At 42.0% G+C, this 12,600-nt stretch overlaps 1 pseudogene; it reads left to right on the top strand.

The window, feature by feature from the left end:
* Positions 1-12,600, top strand: part of LOC138173844 (zinc finger protein 850-like) — a 67,877-nt pseudogene that overhangs the window by 19,301 nt on the left and 35,976 nt on the right.

Raw genomic sequence — 12,600 nt, 5'->3', positions numbered from 1 at the left:
AAAAGGTTAAGTGACTTGAGGCCGTATTTGAACTCATAAAGATGGGTCTTATTCCAAGCCCAGTGCTCTATCCTCTACACCACCCTTCTCCATCATCATAATTAAGAAATATATGTTATAGACAAATGAAAGCAGTCCTAAAGCAAAGGCATAAGCTGTTTTGGATGTGACTCATATCCAAAGTGACCTGAAACCCTCAATGTAATAACAGATAAAGCTCCTTCACTTGGCTTGCAACCATCTCATACCATTCAGTGCAGCCCATATTCTGATGAATATCTTTCTAATATCCTCTTCATATTTTTATCTAGATAAGATTTTATTTCAGTCATTCAGGAAACTAACTAGATCTTTTCTTTAACTTAACTGCCTTTTCAGTGATCATATTTAATTGCCCCCCTCCCCCAGAATGCAGTGCACCTGTGAGCTTCTCACAGACTTTTCTTTAGAATATATCACTGACATCAGTTCTGATAAGGAAGAAATTTCACATCACCCTCTCCCTCTTTCTCCTCCACAGATGCCCCTGCCTCACAGATAATACACACACTTTCTCCCCCACAGTAAGACATTTCTCAACTTTATTCCAACTGATAATATAAAATGCTTTTCTCAAAATTCCAATGTGTTCTTACTGTGATTTCAAGAGTTGATTCTGACACTCATAGAGTGCATGACCCCAGGGAAATCCTTTCTCTGGGCTTCAAGTTTCTTCTTGTAAATTCATGAGGATTGGACTATTTAACTTTGAAGTGTCTTTCAGCTCTACATCCTATGACTTTTGATAATTTAGGAGACAGTGACATTTAAGGATGTGTCTGTGTACTTCACCCCAGAGGAGTGGGGCCTCTTGGACCATGCTCAGAAGGAGCTGTACAAGGAGGTCATGCTGGAGAATGCCCAGAACCTGCTCTCCCTGGGTAAGGACACTTCTGCTGGTAACTCTGAGTCTGAAATCAAAGGAAATACCTCCATTCCCTCGTGTGCAAGCTTTGTAGCATCTGTAGATAATTAGACAGTGAAAAGTGTATGTCTCCTGTGTCCAAGAGACAGGCTCCTCATGCTCCCGGGTTTTCCTACAGGAAGCCTTTGCATTATGATGGGAATCTGAGGGTTTCCTTTGTTGCTCCTAAAGGTGTCTCTTACCAATTCTAGATAGCTTCAGATCAAAGAACCAATCAGTGTGGCAGAATCCCAAATTGTAAGTGGAACTAATTTCAGGGATTGTGGGGTCTAACCTCTACCTGGACATGAGTTTTGTCTGCGCAGTCCCTGGAAAGCTGCTCAGGCAGCTTTTCCTTGCACCCCCTTCCTCTTTGGGATAGGTCTAGGACTTGAAATTTTCTTCTATTTACCAAGCACACATTGGGAACTCACAGCTCTAAGTTGTGGCCGCTGTAGCAGGTTTGTCCTTCATCTTCCTTCCTATTGCCCTAAACTTCCAGCACAGATGGTGGGGAAAGGAAGGGAAGGGGATCAGCATCTATATCCCCCTGCTGTTTGCCATGGGCTCTGCCAAGTGCTTTCTTTACAATATTATGTCACTTCATCCTGATAACAACCTTCCACTTTAGGTGATATTATTATCCCCATTTTACAATTTGGAAACTGAAGCAAACAGATAAGGGACTGGTCCAAGGGCACACAACTACTAACTTTCTGAGGCTGGATTTAGACTCAGACAATCCTGACTCCAGGCTCAGGGCTCTCTCCTCTGTACTATCAGCTGCCTCTGACTTCTAGACAATGGAAACTATGCAATGAGTGCATTCTTCTATGAAGAAGGTGCACCAAGACTAAATTCTCTGATGCCAAACTGGGTCTATGATTTTCTCCCCTACCTCTTCCCAGAACTCCCCAAAATAAATGCTATGGAAACTCTCCTTCAGGAGACCTGGGAACCACTCTGGGGTCCTTGCTTGCATGCCCTGTGAATGCCCGGAATAACAGAGTGGCCAAGAAATAGACTTTAAATTAGCTGGAGTTTCCTGAGTTTGTCAGGAAAAGTCTCTCACCCAAAGAGGCAATCCTTCCCTGGATGAAAATACACAAGGTTTATGTGGGTTTTTGGGGGTGAGTTGCCAGGTCGGGGGACAGGGTGAAAGCTGATTCATCAAGATTCCTGTTGCTGGTCTTGAGGTTGATCTTTTGCCCAGTTTAGGGTGAGGAGTTTCTGCCAGAATGAGGTGTGACAGGATGGGGGCAGAGAATTTGGCTGTTTCTCAAAACAGGTTGTACAACGCATCCTACTTTGGGTTATTTGCATCGCAAGCAAATAGGTGTCAGTTCACATGCCTGTGTGTGACTGGAATGAGGTGACCCCCAATGTGGAGCAGCTCTACATCCGCACGTCTCTCCCTAAGTGCTCTTCCCTAACTGATTCCCCATGCCCAGGGCTTCCAGTTCCCAGAGAAGACGTGATCCCTTATTTGGAGCAAAGGGAAGCCCCATGGCTGCTGGAGCAAGAAGGCCTGAGGAGCTGCTGTCCAGGGGAGGGAGGTGAGAGCTGGGATTACAAGGGGCTGCTCTGTGTTGTGCTGAAGCAAGTGGTGGATTGGGGGTAGGAAGGTCTGCCTTGGAATTCTTTTTCAGATGTTTTTTTAGGGGTGATTTCCTGGGCCAGTCACTGAACCATGGAGCCTCAGTTTCACCATTTGTAAAATGAGGGGGTTGGACTCCATGGCTTTATATGGATAATCTATGATCCTATAAGAAGTCATTGTTTGGAATTTTTGGGTCTGTAATTCTCCTAGAAGTGCAAGAAGCACTTAGATTATGCAATATGAGGTCTTTCTGAGACCTTTAAGTCAGCAAACATTTAAGCACAGGCCCTGTGCTAAGCACTGGGAACATAAAGAGGTAAGAGGGACATCCCTGACTCATGGAGCTCACAGTCTAGAGGGGCAGATAAAACTCCAGCAACTAGGTCCAAATCCATTATGGACAAGATAAATTGGAGATGGTCAAGAGAGGGAAGGAGGGAAAGGCTCTTGTGGAAGGTGGGCTCTGGCTTCAGGGAAGCCGGGGGAGTGTTCTAGGCCAGAGGGATAGTGAGGAAAACCCCAGAGTCAGGAGGTGGGGTGCCCTGTTCACAGCAGAGAAAAGAGGACAATACCACTGGATTATAATACATACTGAAAAAATATGAATATATAGTATATGGGCACCAGATGGCATAAAATCCATGAAGAAGAATTGAAAGTGCATACAGTGAAAGTGAACAGTAGATATTAAAAGTGGCAACAATCCATCTAGTACTTTGGTCCCAAAGCTCTACCCAGTCATGGATTTCAGTTCTTGTCTCAACTGCTGGAATTTGGGTTGTCACTCAGTCATTATGAGCTAATGCCCTCAGGTGTGACTGTGATAAAAATGCTCTTCCTATGTCACAGGTTTGTTGTGAGAATCCAGTATAATTGTGTGTGAAGCTGTTTGCAAATTAAATAATTATTAGGGTGTGAACTAATGGCATTTTGAAATAATTGTTTTTGTCTTTGAGGTTTGAAGACTTTTCTCTTTGCCTAGGGAAAGAGAATGTAAAGGAGTTTATGTTCTGCCAATGGAGGGGAGGGGATATAATGATATATGTGTCTGTCTATATGTATTTTATTGTTTGTTTCTTTCAGGAGAGATCAGATTTGAAATGAAAGAAACTACTGCAGAGCTAAGTCTTTCTTTCAAAGAATCTCACAAGCAAAGATTCATAAGTAATAGTCCCTTTGGCTTAACTTGGAGGAAAATCTGTGGTATACAACAGAGGATCCGCACTGGAGAGAAACCTTATGAATGTGATCAATGTGAAAAGGCTTTTACACAGAGGACCAGTCTTAGAGTACATAAGAGAATCCATACTGGAGAAAAACCTTATGAATGTAAACAGTGCAGAAAGGCTTTCAGAGACCGCTCCAGTCTTACTAAACATCAGAGAATCCACACTGGAGAAAAACCTTATGAATGTAATCTGTGTGGAAAGTCTTTCAGAGACAGCTCCAGTCTTACTAAACACCAGAGAATCCACACTGGAGAAAAACCTTATGAATGTAATCAGTGTGGAAAGGCTTTCAGAGGCAGCTCCAGTCTTGCTAACCATCAACGAATTCACACTGGAGAAAAACCGTATGAATGTATTCAGTGTGGAAAGGCTTTCAGAGGCAGCTCCAGTTTTGCTAAACATCAGAGAATCCACACTGGAGAAAAACCTTATGAATGTAATCAGTGCGGTAAAGCTTTTACACAGAGGATTCATCTTGCTGAACATCAGAGAATCCACACTGGAGAGAAACCTTATGGATGTAATCAGTGTGGAAAGACTTTCAGAGGCAGCTCCAATCTTGCTAAACATCAGAGAATCCACACTGGAGAAAAACCTTATGAATGTAATCAGTGTGGAAAATCTTTCCTAAAGAGGGCCAATCTTGCTTTACATAAAAGAATTCACACTGGAGAGAAACCTTTTGAATGTAATCAGTGTGGAAAGGCCTTCAGAGAAAGCTCTACTCTTGCTAAACATCAGAGAATCCACACTCGGGAGAAACCTTATGAATGTAATCAATGTGGAAAGGCTTTCAGAGCCCGCTCCAGTCTTGGTGAACATCAGAGAATCCACACTGGAGAAAAACCTTATCAATGTAATTACTGTGGAAAATCTTTTGCACATAAAGCAACTCTTACTGTACATGAGAGAACACATACTGGAGAAAAGCCTTATGAATGTAATCAATGTGGAAAGTCTTTCAGGGAAAGCTCCAGTCTTGCTAAACATCAGAGGATTCACACTGGAGGGAAACCTTATGAATGTAATCATTGTGGAAAGTCTTTCAGAGAAAGCTCCAGTCTTGCTAAACATCAGAGAATTCACAGTGGAGGGAAACCTTATGAATGTAATCAGTGTGGAAGATCTTTCCTTAAGAAGGTCAATCTTGCTTTACATATAAGAATCCACACTGGAGAGAAACCTTATGAATGTAATCAATGTGGAAAGACTTTTACACAGAAGGCCAACCTTAGAGTACATCAGAGAATCCATATTGGAGGGAAACCTTATGTATGTAATCAATGTGGAAAAGCTTTTAGATGGAGGACTCGTCTTACTGAACATCAGAGAATCCACACTGGAGAGAAGCCTTATGTATGTAATCAATGTGGAAAGGCTTTTACATGGAGGACTCGTCTTACTGAACATCATAGAATCCACACTGGAGAAAAACCTTACGAATGTGATCAGTGTGGTAAGGCTTTCAGACAGAGGGCCAGTCTCAGTGAACATCAGATAATCCACACTGGAAAGAAACCTTATAAGTGTAATCAATGTGGAAACACTTTCAGACATAAGTCTGATCTCAATGTACATCAGAGAATCCACACTGGAGAGAAACCTTATGAATGTAATCAGTGTGGAAAGGCTTTTACACGTAGGACTCGTCTTACTGAACATCAGAGAATCCACACTGGAGAGAAACCTTATGAATGTAATCAATGTGGAAAGGCTTTCAGGCAGAGGGCCAGCCTTGCTGAACATCAGAGAATACACTCAAGAAAGACCTCATAAGTGTCATCAGTGTGAAAACACTTTTAGACTCAGGCACATTTATAATGTACATCAGAGAATACACATTGGAGGCAAATCTTATGAATATAATCAGTATGGAGAATCTTTCCTACAGAGGGCCACTCTTGCTTTACATATAAGAATCCACACTGGAGAGAAACCTTATGAATGTAGTCAATGTGGAAAGGCTTTCAGGCAAAAGCTAGCCCTTGTTTCACAGCAGAGAATTCATATAAGTTATAAATTTTATTACTGACATGTTTGAGGAAAGGTATTAAAATGGAATACAGAGTTTCTTAGCTTTGTATAGAAGGCGTTTTTGGACTCAGTGTAAGAAGACTTTCAGCCAGAGATTATTTCTTTTCCTCTTATCAGAGGATTGATACTGGAAGAAATCGTATGAAAACACTCCATGGGGACCTGCCTTTGTATCATGGAGGTCACTGGTGAATGTTAAATTTTGTTTCTGACTGTAAAAGAATGGTGAAATAAGGGCAAATAATTCATATCCTCCCACCAGGTTGCAAAATAAAAAAAAGAGGAAAAAGGTCATGAACTCTAGGACTGAGGGAAAGTAGCAATCTGGATGTTCTCAAAAATGGAATGCTTTAGGGGCGGCCAGTTGGCGCAGTGAGTAAGAGCGCTGGCCCCAGAGTTGGGAGACCTGGGATCGGTTCTGGCTCAGATACTTAACACCCACAGGGGGGGAAAAAATAACTGGCCATGTAACCTTGAGCAAGTTACTTAACCCCAATTGCTTAAGAAAAAAAAATGGAATGCTTTCAGAATAAGGAAATGAACTCGTATCATTATTATGTCACCTATGGAACAGTGTTTGGTGAAGGGAAGAAATCGATGTTTGATCAAAGGTACAATAATTGGAGCAATTTAGGGGAATTTTATGATCTCCTATAGCCCACCTACATGTATGTATCAGCCTACATTCAGGCTACTACATGTGATAATCAAGAAACTTCTCTAAATTTGAGATAGTTTTTTGCCTCCTGATTTCTATGACCCAACAATCACAGCAGTGAGTAAGGGATCCGCTGATGGAGTTCAGGCAGAGTGTAACCAATGTTTGAAAAGTCAGCCACTCTGCAGGTAAGAGGCCTGTCATCCCTATGTCCCTACTGTCACAGGGCTGCTCCTGCTCCACCATCCTTTCAGCAGAATCAGAAGGAGCTCCCGGCCACATAAGAGACATCTGGGCTGATGGCCACATACAATCTGGGGCCCCACACAGCCAGAGGGACCTTCAGTTACTCCTCTACAGGAAATGGCGGCATGTCTGGGAAGTCTAAACAGATCAGCCATGGAAAAAAGGGTGTCAAGAAAAAGAAAGCTTTTCTGTTGAACTTTCAGTGCCTTCAAGAAGATTATCTCCCCCTCTCTTTTTTTTTTTTTTGCCTATGGCCAAGTTGGATAGGGAGAAAAGGGACATACAAGAAGGCAACAAATCTTTTTTTTCCAGTTTTCAGAAATTTGTAGTATTGTAAACTAATTAAAAACTAAATTTATGACTTTAAGAAGGGCCTGGAGCAAAGATGACCAAGGAGGGTCAGAAACTCACTTGAACTCTCCCAAATTCCCCCCCCCCCCCCCCCCCCAAGAACTTTAAATAATGCTTCAAATCAAATTCTGGAGTCGAAGAACCAACCAAAGGTCAAGATGAATCAGTCTTCCAAACCAAATTCACTTAGGAGGCCAGCAGAAAAAGTAATGGCGATTGGGTCTGGAAAACAGTATGGCGTGGGCCTCCTGTCACTGAGAGAAGAGCGGCAGCTTGGAGAGCTTTTAGCTCATGGACAGTGAGGGGTCAGACAGCTGGAAAGAAGGAGATTACAAGGAACCTTTGCTCACATTGGTGCCGGACCATCTTGTATTGCATGTAGTTTCATGTCATAATACCAGAGTAAAGGGAAGAGGCAGGGAGAGAATTTGGAATTGGAATTAAAAAAAAAGTTTTAAAATATTGTTTCTGCATGTAATTGGAAAAAATAAAATAGATTTTTTTTTCACACAAAACATGCTACACTCCATACGCAAGCAAATTTGGAAACCTCAAAAGTGGTGATTGGATTGGAAAACATCAGTTTAAGGCCCAGTCCTAAAGAAGGGCTGTGCCAAATGTTAGAAATGGGGTCACTCCTTTAAGAAGCAAACTTAAACAGAAGTGAATGAAGGAAGTATTTACGCTTCTTGCATGAAGTGGATGCATGATACCATGAAGGGACACATACATGCAGTACAGAAGCCAAACTGAGCTTTTTATGGAGTTAATCATTCCTGGTGCCTCCCTGCAGAGCTGGCATTGGCCCCAGCTCTCTGGGTTACGATCTTTCTAACCTGCCCATTACATATCGCCCCTTGGCTTGTTCCCTCCTGAATATGGATCCCATGTTCACAACACGGAGGGCAATCTATGCATGGGTGCATAAGTTAATACGCCTGAAGGATATGTGCAGTAGTCAAGTCTCAGTGACCAACACATGAATCCCTGAAATCACACTTGCTGCCAGCCTCACTCTCTCTAACATCCTCAAGCTATGAGGCCCTGAGTATCAGGGTATATTTATCTGCCAACACTCCTTGTATAGCAGCATCTGTAGGACTCCATGATCTCACACCAAGGAATCTTTAAATTACCAAACAATTGCACTCATTTCACACTCCAGCAAAGTTTTGCTCAAGATTCTGCAAGCCAGAGTTCAGCTGTGTGTGAACCTAGAATTACCAGAAGCTGGTTCTTGAAGAGGCAGAGGAATCAGAGGACAAATTGCCAACATTTGCTGGAATAGGAAGCAAGCGAGGGAATTCCAGGAGAAAAAAAAAATCTATTCCTGTGTCTTTAACTGTGGATCACAGCCAAATGTGACCAGTTCTCAAAAAGATGGGGCATCTAGAGATCATCTTACTGGTCTGCTGAGGAACCTGTAAGTGGGTCAAGAACAAGGTAGAATTGAATATGAAACAACTGATTGGTTTAAGATTGGAGAAAGGAGTACAAAGCTGTCTATTGCCACCCTATTTATTTCACATATACCTAGTATGTCAGATTAAATGCTGGACTGGACAAATAAAAACACAGAATTAAGACTGTGAGGGAAAATATTACTAGTGTCAGGGGCAGGTAGGTGGCACAGTGAGTACAGGAATCAGGAGGACTTGAATTCAAAACTGATCTCAGACACTTAACTGTGTGACCCCAGGCAAATCATTTAACCCTGACTGGCTTAATGTCAGATATGTAGACAATTATACTCTGATGGCAGAAAGTGAAGAATTAAGCTTTTTTTTTTTTTTTTTTGCCTTTTTGGAGGGCAATTAGGGTTAAGTAACTTGCCCAAGGTTACACGGCTAGTTTTTTTTTGTGTGAGTGTTAAGTGTCTGAGGCCAGAACCAAACTCAGGTCCTCCTGACTCCGGGGCCAGCACTTTACTCACTGCACCACCTAACCACCCCACGAATTAAGCTTCTTGATGAGAGTAAAAGGAGAGTGTAAAAGCGAGCTTAAAACATAATGCTCTAAGAAGCTAAGAGAATGACAAGTGGTCCCATTTCCTCCTGGCATATAGATGGAGAAGAAATGGAGCTGTGGGGGCGGCCAGGTAGCACAGCGAGTAAGAGCATAGAAACACCTGGCCGTGTAACCTTGAGCAAGTTACTTAACCCCAATTGCTTAGGGGCGGCCAGGTGGCTCAGCGAGTAAGAGCACCGGCTCCAGTGTTGGGATGACCTGGATCGAATCCTGGGCTCAGATACTCAGCACCACACCCAGAAATCACTGGCTGTGTAACCTTGAGCAAGTTACTTAACCCCAATTGCTTAAAAAAAAAAAAGAAATGGAGCTGTGTCCGAGTTCGTATTCTTGGGCTCAAAGGTCACTGTAAATGGCAACTGCAGCCATCAAGTTAAAAGGTGCTGTCAGAAAAACTAGGGCTAATCTAGATAGCACACTCTACGTTTAGTCGCTGTTTTTTCCAGTATCAATGTTTGGTTGTGAGAGCTGGAATCCAAGGAAAGCTGATTGCCACAGAACTGACACTTTCAAATTGTGACAGAGAAGACTTTTGAGAGTCCATTGGATGGCAAGGAGATCAAATCCAATTAATTCATACTACTGGCTTGTTGAAGCTTAAATACTTTGGCCACATAATGAGAAGGGACTTACTGGAAAGACCTTGATGTTGGGAAGGATTAAAGGCAGAAGGAGAAGGGGATGGCACTGGATGAGGACAGCGTCATGGAAGCAATGAGCTTGAGCTTGGAAAACCTCTGGGAGTTAGTGAGGGATAGAAGGGGCTGGCACGCTGTGGTCCATGGGATCAGGAAGAGTCAGAGGTGACTGAACAACTGAACAACAAATATAAATGCATCAATTTCTAGAAGTAATTTTAAATTAGCAACATTTCATATACAATATGTCCCAATATGAGAAAAAATGTCCCAATGTGAGAATATCCCAATATAAGGAAAACTAAATGATAATAGCACAAGCAGTCTTATGGAATATGAGATGAAATTGCTGGCAGTCTAATGACATACATTCAATTTAATGCATTTCCCAATTATCGTACACAGCAAACCACTTCATCTCTCAATTTGACACTCTGGACTGATTGCATTCAGAGACCAGTATAGCATAACTTTGGGTCAATAACATTTATTTCCTATAATTTCTAGATGTCGCCTTCACATCTAATTTTATATCTATTTTGCATAAGATCTGACCTACTGGGAGAAATCCTTCATTTGTACCCGTGCCCTACTCCAACCAGTATTCATCAGTTTGATAGTCTACAGAAATCACAGGCATAGCTAGGTTCTCAGTGGGCCTCAGACTTTAGCCTGATGTTCACTACTTGCTTACCAACTTATGAGGCTCACTTGCACAACCACAGGAATGCTGACAAAGATCTCTTCCTCCTGTTTCACTCAAATTCCATGTCCAAGACCGTCACAGATGGGATTGCTTGATGCTTTGGCAAGTGCCCCAACTTACTTCGGCACCTCCAGACTGGTCTCTCGTCCAACAATTGCAGGTGACCATCTTATGACTTCTTAGACAATGGAGATGCCCCATGCTTCAGCCTACCTGTGACACCCCCCTCCCCTCCCCCACTGATATGTCATTTTTGGCCCTCGAGAACAAAGTCTATCAACCAATGATATTCTGTATTTTGCCATACCTCCTTTGCTTATTTGGGTATCAAACCCTATAAAAATAAGAGGCTAGAAGAAGGGGGCATCACAGATTGTGAGAAAATCTTAGGTCCACTTGATTATATGGGGTCATGGATTCTTTAATAAAGTGCCATTGGCTCAGAGCTCTGCCTCAGTCCCTTATTGTAGTTGGACAGTTTTGGTTCCCACTCTACCTTTATAAGTCTGATAGGACAGTCTTTCACTTTGATAATCACTTGCTCCTTGTTTTTAATTCTAGCTCAGGATTAGAACAGAATACACCAGAAAAATTGTTAACATAGTATTTGACTTTGATCAATGGTTTCCAAAAGTAACCAGGAGACCTAATCAAGAGAAATATGCTATGGTCACACATGTACAGCCTATATCCAATTATTTGCCTTCTTAATGAGGGGGTAAGGAGAGAATGTGGAATTCAATTTTAAAAGCAAATGTTGAAACTTGTTTTTGTATGTAATTGGGGAAAATAAAATACTAAACCAAATATAAAAAACTAAAATGCATGTAAATAGCACCTGCTATTCATAATGTAGCAATAACAATTGCATAATCAAAATTAAATCTGATATAGATCCAAGAAGAAAAGAAATGTTAGTTTAGTTATAAGAATATTAAAATAAGAAATAAAATTACATCCCTACAGCCTAATCAGTTACAGAGGACTGAGTAGGAGGGAGGAAGAAATCAGCGGTCAATCATGTTTGAGGAGTGGCCCTCAGCCCCATCCTCTGGGCACCTCATGATCCTAACTCCCACTTTGGGCTGGGATGGTGTTCTACAATACTCCTTGCCAAACCCAGATGCACTTTTGGTTTTCCTGGGCTGCTTTAAGTTATGGTTTCTGCCACAGTTCCCTAAATGGGCATTCTCTTTTGTAACCCATGTGTCTGTCTTATCATTTTATCTGTGTGTTGTGTCTTTGTAAGTATAAAAGGCAGCCTAGGGCCTACATGTGCAGTACAAGTGTGACTTCCTGGCAGGTCAGTCCGTCCACAGCCAACCTCAGTCCACAGTCACAGGCCCAGGAGGCATTTCATTTCCAAAGTCACTTAACTGATTATTCTTATCCAGGCTCTATGAACTTCCAAAGACAGTATGAAAGATTACTTATCACTCACCCAATTGGAAGTTAGAAGAATAGGCCATCTTGGGCCTACCTCTTTCCCAGCCATATGTTCCTAGGATTCAGAGCCTGCAGGGAGATCATGTATCATTCAAAGGAGAGGAGCAGATGTGAAGGCTCCTGGCCATAAGATAAGACCATCTGAGGCTTAGAGGGATGGGGCAAGGTCAACTCGGTCTAGTTCTCAAGTGTGGCACACAGATGTCATTTAGCTTCTCAGAGACTGGACTTATTTGAAGTAACAAACCTCTCTTGGTAGATCTGATTTCCAAGCATTGCCGAGATAACAGTTCCCATGCTCAGTTTCTCTCCAATTAGCAATGCTCATGGCAAAGCTATAGTTTATGCATCTATCCACAGAGAGGGAGACTAAATGTATTGAACTTATGGGCTGTTTAGGTTAGAGACAAAGAGGATTGGGCTTGGTACATGAGTTACAGAGTGGAATTACCTTGATATTCCAGACCTTTTGTTCTTCCAGATGAATTTTGATATTTTTTTCTAGCTCTATAAAATGTGTTTTTGGTGGAAGGGAGAGAATTTACATCTCAAAGTTTTAAAAACAAATGTTAAAAATTGTTTTTACATGTAACTGGGAAAATATAAAATACTATATAAGTCTCAAAAAAATTTCTTATTTGGGGGCAGCTAGGTGGCACAGTGAATTGAGCACTGGCCCTGGAGTCAGGAGGACCTGAGTTCAAATCTGGCCTCAGACATT

This window comes from Petaurus breviceps, unplaced genomic scaffold (assembly GCF_028583685.1).
Source record: "Petaurus breviceps papuanus isolate PSGF00001 unplaced genomic scaffold, PetGlider_PUasm1.0 654, whole genome shotgun sequence".
NCBI lineage: Eukaryota > Metazoa > Chordata > Mammalia > Diprotodontia > Petauridae > Petaurus > Petaurus breviceps.
Note: the sequence above shows the minus strand (reverse complement) of the source record. Positions and strands in the feature narration are given on the sequence as shown.